The sequence below is a fragment of the Pelophylax lessonae genome (assembly GCF_965119305.1).
Source record: "Pelophylax lessonae genome assembly, chromosome: 2".
Classification (NCBI taxonomy): Eukaryota; Metazoa; Chordata; class Amphibia; order Anura; family Ranidae; genus Pelophylax; species Pelophylax lessonae.
Window position 1 is genome coordinate 128,397,181 of NC_138769.1, and position 24,919 is coordinate 128,422,099.

Consider the following 24,919-nt stretch of genomic DNA (forward strand, 5'->3'; position numbering starts at 1 on the left):
ATTGCACCAATGTGAACCAGCACTCAGTGGCGGAACACCAAATAGGCAGAGTAGGCACCAGCCTATGGGCCTCGCGCCGTGTAAGAGCCCCGGGACAACAGATTCAAATATTATTGATTTCATCTTGAAAGAAAATTACAATGAAGCTTTAATTGTTTACAAAAGATAGAAAAAATGAATCAACTCAAAGAAATAGAAGCTTTACAATAAAAACTCTAGAGAAAAAAATACTGTATGAATTTAATGTACCAATAACAACTTAAAGTACATAAACCATAGACATCAGCTTCACAGTACAGTTTGTTTCCGAAAAGATCATCTTCTTTCAACTATCAATTTGTAAAAAAAACATTAGTGCAACCTCTGTACATGTAATGTACAGTAGTGATAGCCATCTCCATTTAGCAGCCGAGGTGCACACTACTTATGATGTTATCCCACTAGACTCGAGTGTGCGCACAAGAGACCTCCAGAAACCTGCAAGGGGGGCTCTGAGGTTTTGACTGCCTAGGGGCCTCCATAAAGTTTAATTAAGCACTGGCTACACTTATATATGAGTTTAAGCAGGGGTCCCCAACCCCCAGACCGATAGCTGTCCACGAGATGAGCAGTGACCGCAGTCCGCACAAGGCTATTACAGACCGCGGTCGCAGCTCAACTCCTGCTAGGTGACCATGCCTGTTTGTCCTCTCCCGACTCCTCCACTCACCCGGCCAACAATGTCATCCAATCAGAAGGGGGGGGGGGCAGGAGGAGTTGCAGATCAGAATCGAGAGCCCCTCCAGTCCCCTGCCCTGCTGATTGGATGACTGATTATAGCCTCTGCCCTGCTAAAGGTACGAGTCCTGTGCAGGGGAAGCAGACTTTGGAACAGGGAAGTGTCATGTTAGAGAGGGGGGGGGCAGGGACACTGTGATGGAGGAGGCTGTGATTGCTAGGGGCACTGTAATATAAAGGGGACTGCACTGCAAAGGGACACTGTAATCATTACAGTGCAGTCCCCTTTACATCACAGTGCCCCCTTTACAATGCAGTCCCCTTTACATCACAACCCCCCTTTACATTACTGTGCCCCTCTTACTGAGCAGTCCCCTTTACATTACAGTTCCCCCTTTACATCACAGTGCCCCTCTTACTGAACAGTCTCCTTTACAATACAGTTCCCCCTTTACATCACAGCTCCACTTTACATTACAGTGCCTCCCTTACAGAGCAGTCCCCTTTACCTTACAGTGCCCCCTTTATATCACAGCCTCCCTTTACCTTAAAGTGCCCCCTTTACAGAGCAGTCATCATTACATTAATGTAAAGGGGCATTGTGATGTAAAGGAGACTGCACTGTAAAGGGGCACTGTAATGTAAGGGGGGGGGGGCTTTAATGTGAAGGGGTACTGAGGACACTAATATAAAGGGGACTGCTGACTTTAAGGACCTGTCTAACCAAAAGATGTATATTTTTATACATCTTTTAATTATAGATTAAGCCTGAGAGTTTAGGTTTGACCTCTTATATGTCTCAGATGTAGAAGTAGTGGGGAATTGGACATGGATTTTCATAGATTATCAAAATGTGGACAAAGTCATTACTTGAGCCCAATTAGCCTGTATTCAGCGACTCACCACAAAGAATGGGATCCACCAGGAGAGGACATTCTTCTGAGCTGAGAAATCCAAGAACCCCCTTGCTACGCTTACTGTGAACAAGTGGTTTATCACATCCTCTGCCTGCAGATCAGTCTACTTTGGAGTCCATATACCATTCTCTCGTTTCATTCAGCCTTGATGACGCAGGATTGCGTGGCTCTCAAAACGCGTTGGCTGTCCTTTTCTCTGCCTGATGTAACCAGTTGAACAATAGGGACTTTGGACTCCTAAGATTTTTTCATTTGGCACTCTCTTTAACCTTTTACTCTAGGATTTGTCTTGTACGTTTTGACCACCTTAACAGTAAGACCTCCTTCCATTATTCCCAGCTGACTTCCTGTCCTGAGAATTTTGTGTGTTCTCGCTCAGCTTTGCATGTTCTAGCACATCCTGTTGGATTGTCCATAATATAAAGATTAAAAAAAGAAAAAAAAAAGAAATTTAGGAAACCAAGAGGTTTAGGAAATTGTCACCATCCACTAAAAATTGAAATATCAGTTTTGAGTGGTCTGGCCCTTTAATCATTTCGCTGGGTTTTTTCTTTAATACCAGCTTTGTATTTTCATCAGTAAAACAAAATAAGAGCCCGAATGCCGCATTTCCTCTACAGGAAAGAATGCTTTCCCATCGTCGCACAGTCTCATACATATGAAATTTGATAGGATGCCTGAGGACGTATTTTGTTTCTGTTCTACTCGCTTTCGGAGTATAACATGGGAACATTTGGTAACACTTAGGGCTTGTTTGTACATGAACATATTTATTTATTTTATAAATACATTGTGTACGTGCTTTGTAAATATAGCATATAGCATTGCATGTATTCATGACTTACACAAAAGCCAGCCTGCCACCCATGAAATGCATTTGCCATATGTTATGCTGGTCTTGTGGCATTTCCGTAAACCCACCTGTAAATATGCTGCCTCCAAAACTCTATCCCAAAGCTTGAATATGGAAGTTAGAGAGCCTTTGGTAAAACCTTTAGGCTGGTAATATGTCATAGTGTTGTACTAGCCCCTTTCAGGTACAGATCATTAAAGGAAAATGCTCCTTTAGAGTACATGCCTATAAATGGTGAGAGGTGCAAGAGGGCTCTGGCATAAAACTCCCCGGAAGTTTTATATACCTGGGAAGCCGCAGGTGGTGCCTACAGCTGTCCATAGAAGTAAATGGCTGTATGCACTTGTAGTCACGTGTATCAGGGTTTACCTGTGCCACCTGCGGCTCCCCGGGCATGAGAAAATGACGCTATACAGTATCTCCCTTGCGCACATTTATAACATCTGGTCAAAATTGTTTTTTTAGTGTTTTTTTAAATGAGCGGTTAATCCCTGTTGGGTTTAAACCATACCTCCCAACTTTTGAACTTCAGAATGAGGGACACTGAAGAAGGGAAAAGACCTGTAGCGCGCTCAGCTCACCGCTGCAAAATGCGAACGTGGCCAAGTGCTTAGCAGTGGGAGGGGCTTAAGGGATGTAGTTAAACCTATTAAATATGCTTTGATTGCTTTATCTGAGCCTACCTTAAAGCAGAAATTCATTAAAATAGTCAGGGACTGCATAGCAAGAAGCAGTTGTTTAGACAATGAACATTTTGGTGAGAAGTCTACAGTATAATGTACAGAATTGTGTATATAGTGCAGGAGCATGTAAAGCAGAGCACAGCAGTGGCGGATGTCCAATGCACTCAAATGCTGCAGTCAATGTCAGGTTTAAGATCCATTGTGTATTGAGTACAATCAGCGCTATTATTAATAAGTGACAAATAATATAAAACATTTTGAAAAAAAAAGAAATACAATTTTGATCCAAACAATATATATATATATACAGTGGGTACGGAAAGTATTCAGACCCCCTTAAATTTTTCACTCTTTGTTATATTGCAGCCATTTGCTAAAATCATTTAAGTTCATTCTTCTTCCTCATGAATGTACACATAGCACCCCATACTGACAGAAAAACACAGAATTGTTGACATTGTTGCAGATTTATTAAAAAAGAAAAACTGAAATATCACATGGTCCTAAGTATTCAGACCCTTTGCTGTAACACTCATATATTTAACTCAAGTGCTTTCCATTTCTTCTGATCATCCTTGAGATGGTTCTACACCTTCATTTGAGTCCAGCTGTGTTTGATTATACTGATTGGACTTGATTAGGAAAGTCACACACCTGTCTATATAAGACCTTCCAGATCACAATGCATGTCAGAGCAAATGAGAATCATGAGGTCAAAGGAACTGCCTGAAGAGCTCAGAGACAGAATTGTGGCAAGGCACAGATCTGGCCAAGGTTACAAAAAGATTTCTGCTGCACTTAAGGTTCCTAAGAGCACAGTGGCCTCCATAATCCTCAAATGGAAGATGTTTGGGACGACCAGAACCCTTCCTAGAGCTGGCCGTCCGGCCAAACTGAGCTATCGGGGGAGAAGAGCCTTGGTGAGAGAGGTAAAGAAGAACCCAAAGATCACTGTGGCTGAGCTCCAGAGATGCAGTCAGGAGATGGGAGAAAGTTGTAGAAAGTCAACCATCACTGCAGCCCTCCACCAGTCGGGGCTTTATGGCAGAGTGGCCCGACGGAAGCCTCTCCTCAGTGTAAGACACATGAAAGCCCGCATGGAGTTTGCTAAAAAACACCTGAAGGACTCCAAGATGGTGAGAAATAAGATTCTCTGGTCTGATGAGACCAAAATAGAACTTTTTGGCCTTAATTCTAAGCGGTATGTGTGGAGAAAACCAGGCACTGCTCATCACCTGTCCAATACAGTCCCAACAGTGAAGCATGGTGGTGGCAGCATCATGCTGTGGGGGTGTTTTTCAGCTGCAGGGACAGGACGACTGGTTGCAATCGAGGGAAAGATGAATGCGGCCAAGTACAGGGATATCCTGGACAAAAACCTTCTCCAGAGTGCTCTGGACCTCAGACTGGGCCGAAGGTTTACCTTCCAACAAGACAATGACCCTAAGCACACAGCTAAAATAACGAAGGAGTGGCTTCACAACAACTCTATGACTGTTCTTGAATGGCCCAGCCAGAGCCCTGACTTAAACCCAATTGAGCATCTCTGGAGATGGCTGTCCACCAACGTTTACCATCCAACCTGACAGAACTGGAGAGGATCTGCAAGGAGGAATGGCAGAGGATCCCCAAATCCAGGTGTGAAAGACTTGTTGCATCTTTCCCAAAAAGACTCCTGGCTGTATTAGATCAAAAGGGGGCTTCTACTAAATACTGAGCAAAGGGTCTGAATACTTAGGACCATGTGATATTTCAGTTTTTCTTTTTTAATAAATCTGCAACAATGTCAACAATTCTGTGTTTTTCTGTCAGTATGGGGTGCAATGTGTACATTCATGAGGAAGAAGAATGAACTTAAATGATTTTAGCAAATGGCTGCAATATAACAAAGAGTGAAAAATTTAAGGGGGTCTGAATACTTTCCGTACCCACTGTATATACATATACTGTATATATATATATACACACACACACACTGGTGCTTAATTGATCAGTTGCAGCTATACATTACTTAGTGATTCTACCACACTAAAACAAAACTTACAAGAGAACCAATATAGTGCAGAGCTACTGAACAGTATTTATTTATTTATAATTCCTTAGTTGTGTAATACTAACAAAATCCTTTCAATCCAAAATTCAAAGAATGCAAACATACTGTAAATATAAACAGAGTCCATATATATATATATATATATATATATATATACTGTATATATATCCACCACTGTGCTCTTCAGTCCTCTTGCTAAGTTAGAGTGCCTGCCAACACCAGGTGAAAAAAACTGCCCACTTCACTGAGGAATATTAAAGGCTTCTCTTTATAACTCCTAAGATTCTAAGATTCCCCCTGGACTGCTCACTTGTCTTTCCTCTTGGGATAAGGCACTCCCTTAAATCACTCTCTCATATGAACCACATGTGACAGAAAGGCAACTACATAGTTCTCTCCATTTCCATAATTTATTAAAAGCCCCCGAATAAAATACACTTACAAAAAAATACAAGTAAAAGCGCTCATATGCAGTATATCTGTCATCAGCTGGCTCACCAGTCCACTCTGATCACGGTGGCAGCGTGACATCAGAGGCTCAGCTCCTCCCTTCTAGACACATCGCCCTCTCATTGGGCTTCCTCAGTAGGTCCTACTGAGGAAGCCTAATGAGAGGGTGACTCGCATCAATGAGGGAGGAGCCGAGCCCATGACATCACTCACTAGGTCCTACTGAGGAAGCAGAGAGAGCAGAGTAAGATGGGAGTTGTTAAACTGCTATCTAAGGTACTATTAGAGAGATTTCTCCTCACTTAAATGGTGACAACTTTTCACTCTCTAACGGTAACAATGGTAACAATGGTTTTACTACACAGGAAGTGAACAGTGAACACAAACAAAAATATATAATAAATAATAATAAAAATATAAATCAGAGTAAACCATAATTAGATAAAACATCTACTTTTTAATAAAACTCAGTAGAAATTAGCTTTTTCAGTAAAGAACATTTGTCTTATTCTATAACACAACTCCAATTCCAAAAAAGTTGGGACGCGGTGTAAAAAATGCCTAACTATTGGGGGGGGACTAGTGACACGACTACAGAAATCAGTGCTAATAATATGCACTGTTACTGTACTAATGACACTGGCAGGGAAGGGGTTAACACCAGGGGAGACCAAAGGGTTAAATGTGTCCCTAGGGGAGTGTTTTCTAACTGTGTGGGGGATGGACTTATGGAATGAATACAGGGACCTGTGTTCCTAAATGGAAGGAACACAGGAGCCTTGTGTTCATTGCTGACAGAACAGGGGTCTGCCGTGTTTATAACGGCAGACCACCATTCTGTCTCCACGGGGAGCGATTGCGCATGCAATTGCGGCCGCCTGCCCTGCAGATCAGCTTCCCCTCCAGGGAATGGGCGCGTGTGCGAGCCCCCACTAGCGCTCCCGCGAAGCAATCTTCCAACCTGCCGCAGTATATGTACGGCTTTATATGGCTGTACATATGTATGTATGGCTATATGGCTGTATATGTGCGGCTAGTTGGCAAGTGGTTATACTACTGTAGCGGGTTTTCTAGGCCTTGAGCCTAAGGTGGGTCTGCCATTGTTACCGGTAACACTCTCAGCCCATCTGAGCTGTAAACCCAGGTGTGAGAACTGAGACAATAACCATTCCAGCATCTTTGGTTTGTTTGTTTTATAGTATGTAGGGGATGGGAGAAGGGAATGAGTGGGATACTCCTCTGGCTCAACTAGGTACAATTTTAGGACTCTTCTAGAACAATGCCTGTTAGTGCTGTCTTGATGCCAGCCGATGCTAGCCAACGCTTCCTGACACTTGAATATACTGTATCACTGAAAACTGTGCTAGAAATTTCAACTTTAATTCAGAAGATCCAGGACTGTAGAATACTTGACTTCTGACACTGCTTTGCTCAAAAGTCACGGAATAGCTCCCTCCAGCTCTGTACTAGCTTCAGGTAGCTCTTTGTTAATTCCTGTGCTGCTGCAACTCTCAACCTGTACACTCTACACTGTACAATGACTCTTCAGAGCCCAAACTGCAGGCGCCCCCTTTAACACTTTCAGGGTCCTCAACCTAGGTACCCCCTCTAATACTTCAGGGTCCTCCGACCGGGCACCCCCTTTACAGCTGGCTGACTCTTGGATCCCAGAACCTTCGGAGTGGTCCCCTCTGACACTAGGCAGACCCCCAGGGGCAGTCCACATTACTCACGACCTTTGTAGGCTTTCCTGGAACTGGACCCCTCCGCTGGTTCTCGGGCACACCGGATCCCCTTCAGCTCAACTCAGCACCCTCTGGATTCTCAGGCAGCACTCAGAGACATCCGCTTCCTCTGACAGGAGGAGAGACAGCCGTACTCTCCCTCTTGGGACTCTGCTTCCCGCCAAAGAGGTAGAGTCATGAACTCCCCTCAAACTTATACACACTCCCAGAATCTTCTGCGGCAGAATTTTGCCTTCTGGGGTAGTTACAGACCTGAATGTGTCCCTGATTGGGTTTCCTCCACTGCCCTATGAGAAACCTCTCCCAGAGCCAGTGGGGAGACTGCCCCCTCAGTAGACACACCTGGAAACCATGACACCCTGACCAAAAATAAATCATGGCCCTGCTGTTAGGCAGACAAGGCCCACTATGCATTTACCTAGCACCTACCTGTAGGGTGCTACACTACTTAGCGCATTAGCTGTAACTAATTTAATATAATCTGCCTCTAGGTGGTCAGAAGTTCCATCAAGAGCAATGGCAGCGGAGACATCAGCCTTGCCAAAAAAACAGAAAGGGTGCACCAGTCTATTGCATTATCCAAAGCACCATTTATTCGTATTTTTGCTCTGAGGAAGAGGGACCACACTCGAAACACGCCAGAGTCTGTGATTTGTCAACATGGGGCTTATGATAGCTTTTTGAGTTGGAGCTTCTCCTGGTTTATGTCATGAGTCTTTTGCATGTTTGTGAGCATAATCTATTTGACTTCTTATAAAATAAACAGTGCTTTGGATAATGAACTAGGCTGGTGCGCCCTTTCTTTTTTTTGTGCATACATGGTAGTGTCCTGGATTTCCCCGGTCTGCATGGCGTAATGAGCACTGGATATCCTGGGCAAACACCAGAGACTAGGAACCCGAAAAGTGTATATATGCATAGCTCCCAAGTTCCAACTGTCTCTGATTTTGAAGGATCCTGATTTGGATCAAAGCCCCACTGTCCCTCCTTCCTCCTCATTTGTCCCTCATTTTAGCCTGATCTATATAGTTGTGTATAGCTTTTAAAAAGTGTTTTCCTTTGCTAAACCTTTCATCCAATTTCTAATTTGCTGCATTTGTAAATTTAAAAAGCCAATATAAAAGGAAAAGTAGTGGTAAAAAAAAAAAAAAAGTACTTGTAGGTTTAAAAGAGATATATGGCTTTTTTTCCCCCCAATAAAACCTAGGTGGATGCAGCATCGGTCCGCGTGGCAGGGGGTGTGGCGGCTGGTGCGTTGGGGGCGCAGGGGTGCCGCCCCCCCATCCATGCATCCGGCCCCCTAATCTACATGCGGGGCACCAGACACATGGAGTTCAATGGGATTCTTTTTTTCCTGAAGCATGTGATTAGAGCCAGAGGCCACCCATTTGTGTGACAATAGCGTATTAATATTCGCTATTGTCACACGGATCCTCCTCCTGGCCAATCAAGAAGCGGGTCCGAGACCCACTTCCCGATTGGCCGAAAGGCGAACCCGTGCCATTGGCCATGGAGGAGGAGGAGGGTGGACTCGAGGAGACGTGTATGGTGCGGTCCGTCTGAAGCCCCCCCCGGCCCATGGATTACCAGCCACCACTGTCCACCACATGTCCCTGACTTGAGCGCAGTAGAGTGGTTTGGTTGTGCTCTGGGGCATAAGATATCTCTGAGCACATTGGTATGTTTCTGGGAACCAGCATAGGGGGTGCATGAATGCTGAAATACTTGTTCCTAAACCACAACAGTAAAAGAAGTTAGCAGTGCCCACTCACACAAAGAAAGTTTCTTTTTGTAAGGAACTGTCAATCCTTTTATGCCATAATGATTACTTACAATGACTTAGTATACATTGTCACCTCAGAGGGAAGCAAAAATCACACTGTTGGTTGTGCCAAGAGCTTCACAGCGGGTGTGAAAGCTTATAGTAGTCAGCCCATGAGATCCTGTGACATTAAATTACTTATGAAGTATTTCAAATTTATTGTTCACCCTATTATCCGATAAATGTTCGTGTTTATGTATATTAGTCAGAAGATAGTGGGGTGGTAATAATGGGAGATAATGAAAAGAAAGCAATAGATGTAGGTGGGGTATACCCCCACTCAGTACAGTAGGATGAAGTTGCAGCTAAGTGATACGTTTAATGCTGTTACTCACTTATAACTGTCTGTGGCTGAGTGTGGGCTTCAAACTGAACTATGACTACAGATTGTTCTGTACTATACCATAAGCTTTCTGATTTCATACTATGGGCAGGAGATGTCACATTTCATTTTAAATTGACTCATTGTCAAAGTTAATTTCAACAATTAAAATGAAAAAAAAAAAAAAAAAAAATAAGAACTTTTAACAAGACACCCATGCATAAGGTAGCTGGGCTGTTTACTTTAGACCTAATCTAGAAATAATCCCTCATGCATGTTTTAAAATGGAGATTATACTGTGACTCACTTAAAAAAAAGTTTTGTTGGCAATCAGAACCTGAACTTTGGAAGACGAATAAGTACTGTGTGAACCCTATGTCCTTTGCAGCACAGTGTAAATAAGGGCTTCAGGTTTTATCTTTGAAGAGGGATGTAAATGGTTAAGTTACAGGGGGCGTAACTACAGGGGTTGCAGGGGTTGTAATTGCAAATGGCCCCATGATCCAGGGGGCCTGTGCGGCTCCCCTGTACACCTGCAGCATGTAGAGAAATCACTGTCCTCCTTTTTCCTCCTGTAGCTGCAGGAGGAAAATAGAGGAGATTGGTTCCTCTGTATGCTGCCCCCACCAATCCTATCCAGTTCACTTGTGTTCTGCTGACTCTGGGCCCCTGTGTGCTCCCCTCGTCCCCCCTCTACTGTGCTGCCCCTCCACTGTGCTCATTTCGCTCTCCTGCCGGCTGCTGCAGGGGATGTGTCACAATAGAGAACCAGGAAGGGGTCGGTAAATATGAAATTTTTCCAGTTCCTTCCTTTTCTGAATGGACAGAGTCATAGTCAGTGACATTGTAAAAAAAAGAAAATAAAATGATAAAAAAGAATACAATTAAAATACTAAAAAATAAAAACTACTGACACCAGTGGGTGAACTTCCAGGATCACAAAGGTCGCACTTGCGACTGGGGCCCTGGCATTCCACCACCCTGGGGAGGCCCCAAGATGGTGGGAAGGGGGCCCACTACAGAACTTGTGAAAGGGTCCCACTGAAGGACTGTAATAAAGGGCCGAGCAACGAGAGTAAAGGGCCCCAGGATCAGTGGGAAGAGCCCCAGGCTGGAAGGAAAGGACCCCAGCCAGGGGTCCGGGGGGCCCTTTATGGTTTCTTGCACCGGGGCCCTGAAGGTTCTAGTTACGCATCTGTTAAGTTTTCCTTGATTGTTCCTTAATAGAGTTGAGCGGCACCCGAACTTAACCCGAACTTGACCCCGAACCTGAACCCTATTGAAGTTAATGGGGACCCAAACTTTTGAGCACTAAAATGGCTCTAAAAAAAGTAATGGAAAGGGCTAGAGGGCTGCAAATGGCAGCAAAGTGTTGTTAGGAGCATGGTAAGTGTTTTGCAAACAAATGTGGCTAGGGAAATAACTTAAAATAACATAAAAATTAAAAATAATAATCTTGACGTAGGTCCATATGGAGTAGGAGGTTGAGGTGGCGGTCGATGTGGCGGTGTAGGTGGAAGCGGCGGCGGTGGAGGAGGACGAGGTAGCCAACACTGGTTTTTGTTTTTAATTTTATTTTTTTTTAAATTAGGGTACACCCCAAACGAGTGAGAAAGATCAAAAATACAACAATGGCTGGGTAAGGCCGGTATACATGTCTATTCTGCACAAGGCGTAAAGGGCAAGCTCAGGCCATATGCCCAATTTGGAGACCCAGAAGTTAAAGGGGGCAGACTCGTCATTCAGTACGTCTAGGCATGTGCACACATACTGCTCCACCATGTTGATGAAATGCTGCCTCCTGCTAAGACGTTCCATATCAGCTGGTGGTGCTGGTTGTTGCGGCATGTTGACAAAGCTTTTCCACATTTCGGCCATGCTAACCCTGCCTTCTAAGGTGCTGGCGGTTCCCCGGCAGCATTGGCTACCTCTTCCTCCTCCTCTGCCTTCGCCTTGTGCTTCCACTGTGCCCCCGCTGTCAGGTGGGAATGCCACCAGCAGCGCGTCTACCAGCGTGCGCTTGTACCCACGCATCTTACGATCACGCTCCAGTCAGGGAATTAAGGATGGTACATTGTCCTTGTAACGGGAATCCAGCAGCTAGGCCACCCAGTAATCAGCACAAGTTATAATGTGGGAAACTCGGCGGTCGTTGCGGAGACACTGCAGCATGTAATCGTTCATGTGTGCCAGGCTGGCCAGAAGCAACGAAAAGCTGTCCTCTGTGGGAGGTGTATCGTCTGTGTCCTCTCTATCCCCCCAGCCACGCACCAGTGATGGCCATGAGCTGGTCTGGGTGCCACCCTGCTGTGAACATGGTTCCTCCTCCTCAATCTCCTCCTCCTCATCCTCCACCTCAGCATCCTCCAGAACTGTGCCCTTGCTGGACAATTGTGTACCTGGCGTTTGTGGGTGCAGGAACCCACCCTCGGAGCCACTTGTGAATGACTGCCCTGAAAGCCTTGGAAATGATCCCTCTTCTTCCTCCTCCTCCTCCTGTGCCACATCCTCTTCCATCATCGCCCGAATTGTTTTTTCAAGGAGGCATAGAAGTGGGATAGTAACGCTGAGAACGGCGTCATCGGCACTGGCCATGTTGGTGGAGTACTCGAAACAATGCAACAAGGCACACAGGTCTCGCATGGAGGCCCAGTTATTGGTGGGGAAGTGGTGCTGTTCTGCAGAGCGACTCACGCGTGCGTGCTGCAGGTGAAACTCAACTATCGCCTGCTGCTGCTCGCACAGTCTGGCCAGCATGTGCAAGGTGGAGTTCCATCTTGTGGGCACGTCACATATGAGGCGGTGAGCGGGAAGGCAGAAGTTGACAGGCGAGCAGCAGCAGGGTGAGAACGCTGAAAGTGCACACAGACGGCCTGCATTTTCTGCAGCAGCTCTGACATATCGGGGTAATTTTTAAGGGACCTCTGCACCACCAAATTCAAAACATTCGCCAGGCAAGGGATGTGCGTCAAACCAGGTAGGCCCAGAGCTGCTACGAGATTTCGCCCACTATCGCACACCACCAGGCCAGGCTTGAGGCTCACTGGCACCAACCACTCATCGGTCTGTTGTTCAATGCCCCTCCACAACCCCTGTGTGTGGGGTTTTTCCCCCAAACAGGCAAGTTTTAAAACTGCCTGCTGTCGTTTACCCCTGGCTGTGCTGAAGTTGGTGGTGAAGGTGTTATGCTGACTGGATGAGGAGGCGGTAGAGGATGAGGAAGCGGAGTAGGAGGAGTTAGCAACAGGAGGCAAACTGAAGCACCCTGCAATCCTCGGTGGTGGAAGGACATGCGCCAAACTGCTATCCGTCTCAGGCCCAGCCGCCACTGCATTTACCCAGTGTGCTGTTAGGGAGATATAACGTCCCTGACCGTGCTTACTGGTCCACGTATCCGTAGTTATGCGCAATGCACACCTGATTTTGTCCCCCACTTGGTTGTGCAGGGAAGGGATGGTTCGCCTGGAAAAGTAGTGGCGGCTGGGCACGACATACTGTGGGACAGCCACCGCCATAAGGCTTTTGAAACTCTGCGTCTCCACCAGACGGAATGGCAGCATTTCAAAGGCCAGGAATTTTGAAATGCCAGGGATCGCGGGTGGGTAGGGGGGTACTTCCTCTTCCGCTCCAGTGTTTGGGAGATAGAGAGCTGAACGCTTCCATGGGGCATTGTGGAGATGGTTGGTGACCCAGGTGGTGGTGTTGCTGGCTGACCCTCTGTTTACGGGGTGGCAGGTGCCACTGTCACTACAAAGGTGGATGAAGAGGCTGAGACTGCAGCAGAAGAGGAAGCAGGAGGAGTCAGAGACCTTTCTTGGTTTTTGAGGTGTCTACTCCACTGCAGCTCGTGCTTTGCACTTAGATGCCTGGTCATGCAGGTTGTGCTCAGGTTGAGAATGTTTATGCCTCGCTTCAGGCTCTGATTGCACAGCGTGCAAACCACTCGTGTCTTGTCCTCAGCACATTGTCTGAAGAACTGCCACACTGGGGAACTCCTTGGAGGTGGCTTTGTTGTGCTCGGTCCCTTGCTGCGTTGGGCAGTAGCAGGCGTACTGTCTGGGGGACGGCCGCTCCGCTTTTGCACCCTGCTTTTGCACCCTGCTCCCTCTTCTGCTGTGTTGGTGGCTCTGTGCGACCTGCATGAGGTTGATTCCATGTGGGGATGAGGTCCTCCACATCATCTTCCGCCCAGTCTTCACCCCTGCCCTCCTTGTCGGTCTGCACAATTCCGAAAGCCGTAGCAGTTGGCACCTGTGTTTCGTCATCATTCGAGACGTGCTGCAATGGTCCTCCATTGTACTCATCTTCAAACATAAGTGGTTGGGCATCGGTGCACTCAATCTCTTCCACTTCTGGGGCAGGGCTAGGTGGATGGCCCTGGGAAACCATGCTAACAGAGTCATCGAAAAGCAGAAGAGACTGCTGCATGACTTGGGGCTCAGACTGCTTGGCTGATTTGCAAGGGGGTGAGGTGAAAGACTGGTGGACATCGGCTGCAGGTGCCAAATCTGATCTTTCAGCAGGAGACTGGGTGGGAGACAATGTGACGGCACTGGAGGCACTGTCAGCAACCCAATCTACTATCGCCTGTACTTGTTCTGGCCTCAACATTCGTAGAGCCGCATTAGGCCCGACCAAATACTGCTGCAGGTTCTGTCACCTACTCGCACCTGAGGAAGGTGTTTCACTTGTGCGCGTAGCTGGCACAGATCGACCATGTCCTCTCCTTGCAACAGGAGCTCCACCAGCAGCACCACGACCGGGGCCACGTCCCTTATTTGACATTCTCCTCATATTTCTCAAATTTAGGATCTTGCCCTAAATGGGTGTTTTTTGAATAACAGAATAGAACAACAGTATCTAAAGGGTGTATCTCACACGTAGAGATACAGACTAGGCCGCAATTTAAGATTTTTCCACTAAACGGGTGTTTTTTGAGTAGCAAAATAGAACAACAGTATCTAAAGGGTGTATCTCACAGTAACATATGCAGCAAATGCTGCAAAATAATTTTTTTTGCCCTAAATGGGTGTTTTTTGAATAGCAGAATAAAACAACAGTATGGGGTGTATTTTGCCCAAAAAGGGTGTTTTTTTACAAACACAATTTGACAGCAGCTTGAATTCTACATGTACAGATGCAGCAAGCAAGGGCTGTAAAATTGTGCATTTTGCCCAAAAAGGGTGTTTTTAAAAACCCAGAAAATTATAGCTACGTATATATAGCTTAAAATGCACACTAAATATGCTGGTGCACTGAGCTTGCATAAAATGCCCTCCCCGCCGCCCACCTAACTAACAGACGGATAAAAGTATTTTTTCTCTGTCACTGGGATCAGGGCAGGGTAAAAAGATTGTGCACTGCACCCACATAACAAAATCTATGTAGATCGCTGTGAGATTCTGTCCTCCTCCTATTCTCTCCCTCAAAGCGGCAGCCGCAGCCTTTCCCTAGTACACAACAAAATCTATGAAGATCACTGAGTTGAAGTTCTGATTAAAGAATAATGAATATGATTCTGTCCTCCTATTCTCTCCCTCAAAGCAGCACCCGCAGCCTTGCCCTACACTAGATAGAGGAGAGTGACGTGCGGCGCTATGTGACTCCAGCTTATATAGAGGCTGGGTCACATGCTGCACTGGCCAATCACAGCCATGCCATTAGTAGGCATGGCTGTGATGGCTTCTAAGGGCACACCTGTTAAACGCTTGTGGATTGGCTGCCCTGCATCTTTTTTTAACGCGCCATTAAATTGCCGAAAACCGAACTCGATAACGAACATACAGTTCGGGTTCGCTCAACCCTATTCCTTAATTTAGTTATAGGGAATGTATAGTTTTTTTCCCCAAAATATATTTTCTTTGTTTATATACAGTATTAAGGTAAAGACTAAGTGCCGGTTCACACTAATCCGACTTGTCAGGCGACTTGGTCACCTGACAAGTAGCTTCCAATGCTGTGCAATGGAACCGTTCTAATCAGAGCGACTCAAGTCGCTCCGACTTAGAAAAAGGTTCCTGCACTATTTTTTGGCAAAGTCGGAGCGACCTGCATTGACTTCTATTATGAGAAGTCGTTGCAAGCCGCGCTGAAGTCGCGCTGCACGGGCGACTTCATTAGTCGCCCTAAGTCGGGGTGACTTTGAGTCGGATTAGTGTGAACCGACTCTAAAAACTATATTTTAAAAATATATTTTTTTAAGTATATTTTTTAGTCTGGTAAATATTTTACATTTTTTATTTTGCAGGAAAGTCTGGTACTTCTAAGATTCAGATGGATGGTTTACTGCAGTGCTGTGAAGGCTGGCCTGAATATTAATTATTTCAGATTTCTCCGAATGAGTCTTGAATAACTCACAGGAGCATATCTCCTCCTTCCTCCTCTTCTTTAGTCCTGGTTCACACTATAGCGATGACAGACATTGCATGTGATTCGGAGCGCACTGCTCTGAAAATCAAATGCGATATCTGTTCGATGCAAATTCAGCCACACAGATTGTATGGCTGAATTCACATCAGATTCGGACACAACACAGGACCCTTTTTTGGGTCCGCAGCAGAATCAGATCGCATGGTGGTTCACACCAATGCGATCTGATTCATGTCCGAACTGAGAGTTCGCACTGCGATATGTGAACTGATCTGGGGGTGTTGTTAACTCTGTATTGACCTCCTTAGCGATTCGCATATGGCAGTGTGAACTGCTTGCGATTTGAATGCGATGCAGGGACCCGCAGTGGATATGCAGGGTTCCCGCATCGAATATATGTGAACCGGCACTTAGGCTACGTTCACATCTTGGCGTTGCTATTTACAGGTGTTTTTTAGGCATTTTTTTCAGGCGTTTTACAGGCGTTTTTGTGCAGGAGTTTTTAGGTTGACTAGTGACCAATGGAAAAAAATAAAAATGCCTGTAATCTGCCCAAAAAGAAGCTTGTGTACTTTTTTGAACGTTGGGCGTTTTGCTTAAAACGTCAAAACGCTCAGATGTGAACAGGGGCCATTGAAATGAATAGGATTTGTCATGTTGGGCATTTTTGAACTGATCCTAGAGCAGAAAAACTCCCCAAAAACGCCTACATGTGAACTTAGCCTTAGAGACGGTGCCATCTAGATCTTCAGTCAACAGGGGCAGTCAAAAAGTGTAGAACTAGTGCTGGACTTTCTTAATAGATAAGCTTAACAATAAAGCATATAAATATCCTGTATGAATGGTTTATTAGTAAAATATATATTATATAAATATTAACAAAAAAAAATAAAAAATTGTTTATGCACTTATAAAAAGAACTACAGTTTCCTGTTAAACTGAGTAACACAATCAGATTACAAGAATGTGGAAATTATATGTGGAATTGTGTCCATAAAACACATTGCATTTTCTCTGCTTCTTACTTAAACAGCATGCCTCGATCAGATATTGTGTAATTTGTGGAAAGTTTATATTATGTTCCTACAAATACTTCTGTAACTTGCACATTCATTCTTAATCACACAAGACGATCTGATCTATTCAAGAAACTGGAAATTACTGTACCTGGTGAACGAGAAGCAGAAATCAATTTTCCCGTAAATTCACCCTATTTGTAATATTACAACATTTCAGTACCTGGGCAAATATGGAAGACTGAATGATGATTCACATGTAAAAGAAAAACAAAAAAAAATCAGAGGTGATTTCTACAGAAGCCAATGTGGGGGGTTTACTAAAACTGGAGCCCAGAGAATATGATTCAGCTGTTCATAGTAACCAATCAGCTTCTATATTCAGCTTGTTTAACCAGTTCTGGACCGGAAGGATTTGCCCCCTTAATAACTAGGCCATTTTTTGCGATTCGGCACTGCGTTACTTTAACAGAAAATTGCGCAGTCGTATGACGCTGTACCCAAATAAAATTGATGCCTTTTTTTTCCCCACAAATAGAGCTTTCTTTTGGTGGTATTTGATCACCGCTGTGATTTTTATTTTTTTGAGCTATAAACAAAAAAAGAGCCACAATTCTGGAAAAAAACGATATTTTTCACATTCTGTTATATAACATGAAATCAAATTTTTTCATTATTTTAGGCCAATTTGTATTCTTCTACATATTTTTGGTAAAAAAAAATTGCAATAAGTGTATTTTGATTGGTTTGCGCAAACATTATCGCGTCTACAAACTAGGGGAGAGATTTATGTCATTTTTTATTTATTTATTTATTTATTTATTTTAACTAGCAATGGCAGCGATCTGCGATTTTTAGTGGGACTGCTACATTGGGGTGGATAGATAGGACCCCCTGACTGACATTTTTGACACTTTTGGGGGGACCAGTGACATTACTACAGTAATCAGTGCTAAAAATATGCACTGTTACTGTAATAATGACATTGGCAGGGAGGGGGTTAACCTAGTGGGTGATCAAGGGGTTAAATGTAAGCCTAGGGGAGTGTTTACTAACTGTATGGGGGATGGGCTTTTGAAATGACCATAGAGACCTGTGATCCTATATAGAAGGATCACAGGCGCCCTGTGATCATTCCAGAGAGAAGAATGGTCAGCTGTGTTTACAACAGCTGTCCGTCCTTCTCTCTCAGCGGGGAGCGATCGTGGGTGGCAGGCGGCAATCGGAGCCAGTAGTCCAGTGCATCGGCATCCCCGCTGCCTAGTGGGGGCGGGAGCGAACCGCCGGCGGCACGCGGCCAATGTAGTACTACGTCGGTTCGCACAGCTGAGCCAGCCTGCCGCAGTAGAACTGCGGTGGACGATCGGCAAGTGGTTAATGAAGCTTTGACAAAAACACCTAGTAGCTGATTGGTTACTACTGTATGCACAGCTGCGTCAAATTTTATGTCAACTGTGTGTCAACCTGACTTTGCCCATAGCTATGGCAAAGTTTTTGCTATCGCTAAGTGTGGGGATAAGAAGCAGGAGCTCAGGGCAAGGTGAGCATATGCTGCATAAGTGCTTGGTTTAGAATTCGAGAATAGGAGTTAGGTTAATTTAATGTTGAGGTCAGAGGCAGGGACATTGCTAAGATTGTGAAACCTTGGGCAAACAAAAGAGAGGAAAGTTGAGCACGTAGCATGACACCATGAATGGATGCACTTGACCACAACTAACCAAACATTGATGATATTCTCCCCTACTTTTGTGGCCAGTTGGAGTTTAGCTAAAAAGATCATTGGTGTGAGTAGAAACTTACATTCGACAGGAGAGGTTACACTTTTATGTGCTGGCTATATTGAGTGACATTGGTGTTGTAACTATGCTGACACTGTTGGGTTAAAGATCAGTTTACCTAGTATTGCTTGCAAGCCAGCAGGGTGTCATTAGACCCAGGACACCGAGCAGGATACCTATAATATGTACCCCAGGTCTTGGGGGTCTCTCAGTGCCCATGTTCTAATGTAAGAGGCTTTCATTTAACCTTTTTAGGGTAAAGTTTAGGTTTTAGGGAAGTGGTTAAAGCGGAGCTCAACCCAAAATGGGAAGCTCCAGTTGTTTGTTTCCTCTCCCCCTCCGCTGCCACATTTGGCACCTTTCAGGGGGAGGAGCCGATCACTGTCAAAACCAGGTACTTCCAGTTAAGATCGCCGTTATCATTGTGCAGCAATCTACAACATTTCCAGCCCTTCCTCCTTCCCCTCCCGCTGCCTTTTCAGAGACACACAGGTACCAGAAGACAGCGGGACCATTCAGAAAACACAGCGGAAACAGGCTGCAAGGCTACACTTCCTGTTTTCTTTAGTGGAAATGCCGTCACCTGCACCCGGAACCAATTGACGGATCGGCTTGGGGTGCCGAAATCGCGGGATCCCTTGAAGGTAAGTGTCCTTATATTAAAAGTCAGTAGCTACAATATTTGTAGCTGCTGGCTTCAATTTTAATTTTATTTATTTCTTTTTTTTTACAGCCTGGAACTCCTCCTTAAGCATCAAAGGTTGGCTTGCTTGCTTTCAGGCTTTCTTTAAAGAGTAACTCTTTTATTTAGAAAAAAACACCCCCCTCTGGGTGAGCTATGTACATTGCAAGGATTTGTTGCAGATTCATACTTTTTGTTATTCTGAAGAAATAACTGTTTGTTTCTCTGTGTCCATATCCTAAATGAGTCTGTAGGGGAGTGATTTTCTAATAATCAGCTGCTGCACATGCAGAGTTCTAATGAGAAAAATTGCAGGTTCTGCATCCCTTTAGATGTGATTTTTCCCCAAAATGACATTTTTGTTGCAGGGGATGCTCAAAATCTAACTTGTATCTTAGTATATTAGTGTAGGGATTTTTGACTTACCGTAAAATATATTTCTCTGATCATTGACGGACACAGCTCCTGATCTTCTTACTTATTGGGTTATACTGCCCCCTACAGGAGTCGATATTAGGCAGAAAAATAACTTGACTACACCCATGGGCAGTCCCAGAAGGTATACTCCCCCTCTCTGCTATAGGTACTAGTTTTGTTATAAGCAGTGTCAGAAGTAATACAATTCCAGAGGGGGTGTGCTGTGTCCGTCAATGAACAACAGAGAAATGGATTTTACGGTAAGTCAAAAACCCCCTTTTCTCTTTCATTCACTGACGGATACAGCTCCTGATCTTCTTAACCATTGTGATGTCCCATAGCAGTGTCAAACAAGAGGGGTGGGAACAGCAAGAAAAAATTCCCAAGGCCAAACCGTAGCCAACCAGGTAACAGGAACTCAACCAAAACAACTGGAGCCCACCTGAAAAAACATTACACCCCCAAAGAGGGAACAAGCCCCCTAAACAGCAGCCTGCAAAACCTTGCGGCCAAAAGAGCCATCTGCAGATGCCATTACATCCACTTTATAAAATTTTGTGAAAGTGTGCACCGACGAACAAGTAGCCGCCTTGCACACCTGTGTTATTGATACCTGAACCTGATGACAGAAGGCCCAAGAAACACTGAACGCCCGCGTAGAGTGCGCCTTCACAGGGAAAGGAGGAACCTGACCCCTAATCGAATAGGCCTGAGTCACCATCTGTTTGATCTATCTAGAAATGGTCGCAGGAGAAGCTAATAGTCCTTCTGAGGCCCATCCATAAGCACAAATAGCAAGTCTGACTTCCTAAAAGACTCCATAGCTGCTAGGTGCACCTGAATAGCAAGAACCACATCTATGGAATGCAACACAATTTCCTTAGGATGTTTTGGCCTGGGACACAGGGAAGGCAACATTATGTCCTCATTCAGATTGAAATCAGAGACCACCTTTGGAAGGAACGACGGACAGTGGTGAAGAACTACCTTACCTTTGTGGACCACCAAATAAGGGGAACGACAAGACAACGCTGCCAATTCTGATTCCCTGCATACAGAGGTGATAGCCACCAAAATGGCCACCTTTTGGGATAGCATAAGCAGGGAAATCTCCTGAATATTTTCAAAGGGAGGCTTCTTCAGAGCTGAAAGCACCAAGTTGAGATTCCAAGGCGGTAGTGGGGACCGAACTGGTGGAGTAGAATGTTGAACCCCCTGAATAAAAGTACGCACAGGGAGTGCGTGGCCAAGGGTCCTTCAAAGAAGACCGCCAAAGGCCGACACCTGGCCTTTAACCACTTAAGCCCCGGAAGATTTTACCCCCATTCCGACCAGGGGGTATTTTGCGATTCGGCACTGCGTGACTTTAACGGACAATTGCGTTGTCGTGCGACGCTGTACCTAAACGAATTTGGCGTCCTTTTTTTCCCACAAACAGAGCTTTCTTTTGGTGGTATTTGATCACCTGTGCGATTTTTTGATCACGCGCTATAAACAAAAAAAGAGCGTCAATTTTGCAAAAATAACAATATTTTTCACATTTTTTTATATGAAATTCCCCCCCAAAAAAATGTAAAAATCAAAATTTTTTAACATTTTCGGCCAATTTGTTTTATGCTACATATGTTTGGTAAAAAAAATCGCAAAAAGCGTATTTTGATTGGTTTGCGCAAAAGTTATCGCGTTTACTAACAAAGGGAAAGATTTTTGTCATTTTTGTTGTTTTTTTTTTTAACGCGTAATGGCGGCGATCTGCGATTTTTTTTGCGGTACTGCGACATTGCGGCGGACAGATCGGACCCTTGACTGACATTTTTGACACTTTTGGGGTTACCAGTGACATTTCTACAGTAATCAGTGCTATATATATGCACTGTTACTGTAAAAATACACTGGTAGTGAAGGGGTTAACTTTATTTGGGAGGGAGGGGCTGTGTGTGTCCCTAGGGGCATGCTTTCTACTGTGATTGGCTGTGGCTTCAGCTGTAAGGACACTGATCAACGGATCTACATAGTAGATCCATGTGATCAGTGTCTTTTCAGCGAGGAGAATGACAGGCAGCTTGTTTACACAAGCTGCCTGACATTCTCCCTCTCCCCCGCCGATCGCCGAGTGGCCGGCGGACATCGGGTCCGCTGGTCACACGCGCGGGGGGGTCCGTGACCACGCGGGAGCGGGAGCGCGCCTCCGGGGGCGCGCGCTCGCTCCCTAGACCCTCACAAGCAAGCAACGTAGCCCTACGTTAGTTTGCCTGTGAGGGGCTGACCGCCGACGTAGATAGTCGTGCGGCGGTCGGCAAGTGGTTAACGGTACTCGAGGCCAATTTCTGCTCAACCCCTCGTTGAAGGAAGGTTAAGACCTGAGCCACCGAAAAAGAGCGAGGGTGAACACCAAGGCAGGGGGGAGTTTCTCATCCTCCAGGTCACGGCGTAAAAGCTTAGCCCACCCTGAACAGAGTTTGTGACACCAGGGCAATGGTGAAGATTGGTCTGAGTACCGAGCCAACCACAGTGAACATACTGCGGGCCACAGCCTCCGCCTCCGCCTTTCTGTCAGCTGGATACTTAAAAGGCAGTGATTTTTCTACCGGAATCATCTTGCCTTATTAAACCTGAAAACCAGGGGATCCACCATGAGTGGAACAATCCACTTATTAAGGAGGGACTCTTCAAAGGGGTACCTCATTGCGAATTGCTTAGGGATCACAAAGGAACGTTTTGAAAGTTCCCAATCTTTTGCGAAAAATCTGTCAAAATAGGAAGGAAACGGAAACACGTTCGCCACTCTAGATGGCTTGTGAGTGCCAGAGGGAACCAGTGCCTCCACTGCAGCTTCAGCTGCATCCTCCATTTCTAAAGTCTCATGCACAGACACAATCAGTGCGTCCACCAGCGCTTTTTTTTGCGCAGCTACAGGAGTGGAGGAATCATCCTCACTATCTGATAACTCAAGGCGTGAGGCCGCAGACCCGTCAGGGTGGGACCCGTCTGCAATGGCCAGATCTACCCAGGATATAAAAGACACCGGGACCGCCGTCAGTGCATCAACGGATGGTTGGGACCTGGAGGGCCCCATAGGCTCTGAGAGGGGGTCAGGTAATAAAATGTGTTCCAAGGACTCCATGAGGGATAAGGGTATCCCAAAAAAAATGCAAAAAGACACTGCCAAGGGACACCCCCATTGCGCTGGTAACACCACCCGGTCGCCAGCCACAGAGCACCCCCTAAACCTGCAGCAGAGAGAGGGAGAGGACCCCACCAGACTTACCACCTCACCAGGCAGTTATGGCAGCACCAGGATTAAAGCACTCCACGTGCAGCATCCAGGAAGGAAAGAGGCACAGGAGTCAACCCCAAGGGGATAAGGAGGGGCTCCCATAGCTAAAATGGCCTCCCAGAAGGCTCTACAGTAATGGTTGCAATTCATTTCAATGCCAGACTAACGCAAAATGCCCAGGGCTGCTACACAATCATGGCCGCCAGCCTATACAGAAAATAGGCTACAACAAAATGGCGGCCCCACGTGGCTCCATGTGGCTACCAGGGACCTAGGAAGGATCCCATTGCCAGTACAGCACCCAGCCCCGGGAGGTAGCCAGACCACCATATGACCCCAGTTTAGGTGGAGGGGGTTGGGGGGCAGGGAGGGGGGATAGAAGACCCACAGGACCATCAGACTCAAAGGGGACCTAACAGGAAGGAGGGGAATCCGGGGGTCCAACTGTCCCAGGGAGGGGCCCGTGTCCACTCCAAAACCCTCCAGGGGAGAGGGGGGATAGCTACTCACCATACCAGGAACCAGACGGGCCCAGGTGAAAAAAAATCTATCTAAATGGAAAAAATTGTCAGGACCAGAGATCCCAGCAAGGAACTGGGTCCTTACTCCTGGCTAGGCAGAACAAAACTGAGTACCTATAGCAGAGAGGGGGAGTATACCTCCTGGAACTGCTCATAGACGTAGTCAAGTTCTTTTTCTGCCTAGTGTCCTACTCCTGTAGGGGGCAGTATACCCCAATGGTTAAGAAGATCAGGAGCTGTGTCCGTCAATGAACGAAAGAGAAATCAGTGAGCCAATCACACAAGCAATAAATTACATTTCTGGGGGGCGTTGTGTACACCATCTGTATATAGAATGCCTCAAGGTTGCCATATTGCATTGCATTTTACAGAAAAATTACAGAGCTGAAAAGGTTGAAAAGGAAAGGTAGATTTCAATGACATCCAATTGCAATATGACTTGTGTAGCAATTATTTGTTATATTTCTTCCCACAAAAGTGGAGTTACCCTTTATGTGTGTAGGGTTCAGGTATTGTAGGGTTGGCTTGCTTGCTTTCAGGCTTTTTTTAATTGTGAAGGGTTCAGGTATTGTAGGGTTGTCTGTTGGGGATGCTTTAGTATAAGTGATAGTTTAGAATCTTTAGCTGTCATTGAAAATGAGCTAATAAGCCATTAATGTAAGTTCCTCAACTATTGTTAGTGACATATTGAGGCAAGTTAGGACATTATGTTGGACTCAGCAAAGTGAACCCAATGAGCATATTTAATGACATTATTCAACCTGCTTTTATGTATATACCAAATGGTGAATTATGATTTGTTAGTAGTAATACTTCTGAGTATCTTATTGTGGGTGCCAAGCTGTGACTCATTTATTACGTATGTACTGTACTGTTACAACTGCTAGTACATTTACTGCGTAATCCTACATATTTCTTTAAATTACCACAGCTTAGTGCTGGTTAAAAAAAGTTTTTTCCAACCCCCTCATAATTAAACCTTAAAGTGATACTAAAGATGCAATTTTTATTTAAAAAAAAAACCAAACATGTTATTTTTAGGAAAAACTGGGGTGGTTCCGAGCAAATGACTGTTATTAGTTTCTATGGGAGCTGCTGTCTCCACTAGGACAACTACTTAGGTAGAGTCTGTACAGGCGGTCCCTGGATTACATACATCCGTCTTACAAACGTCTCCTATGTACAAACAGAGGGAGACAAAAGGAAGTGAGAGGAAATTTACCGCTAGGAAGTAAAATTCACTCCTTTAAGAGTTATCATGGGAAAAAGGTGTCTCCACTGAAGCTTTATCACCAAT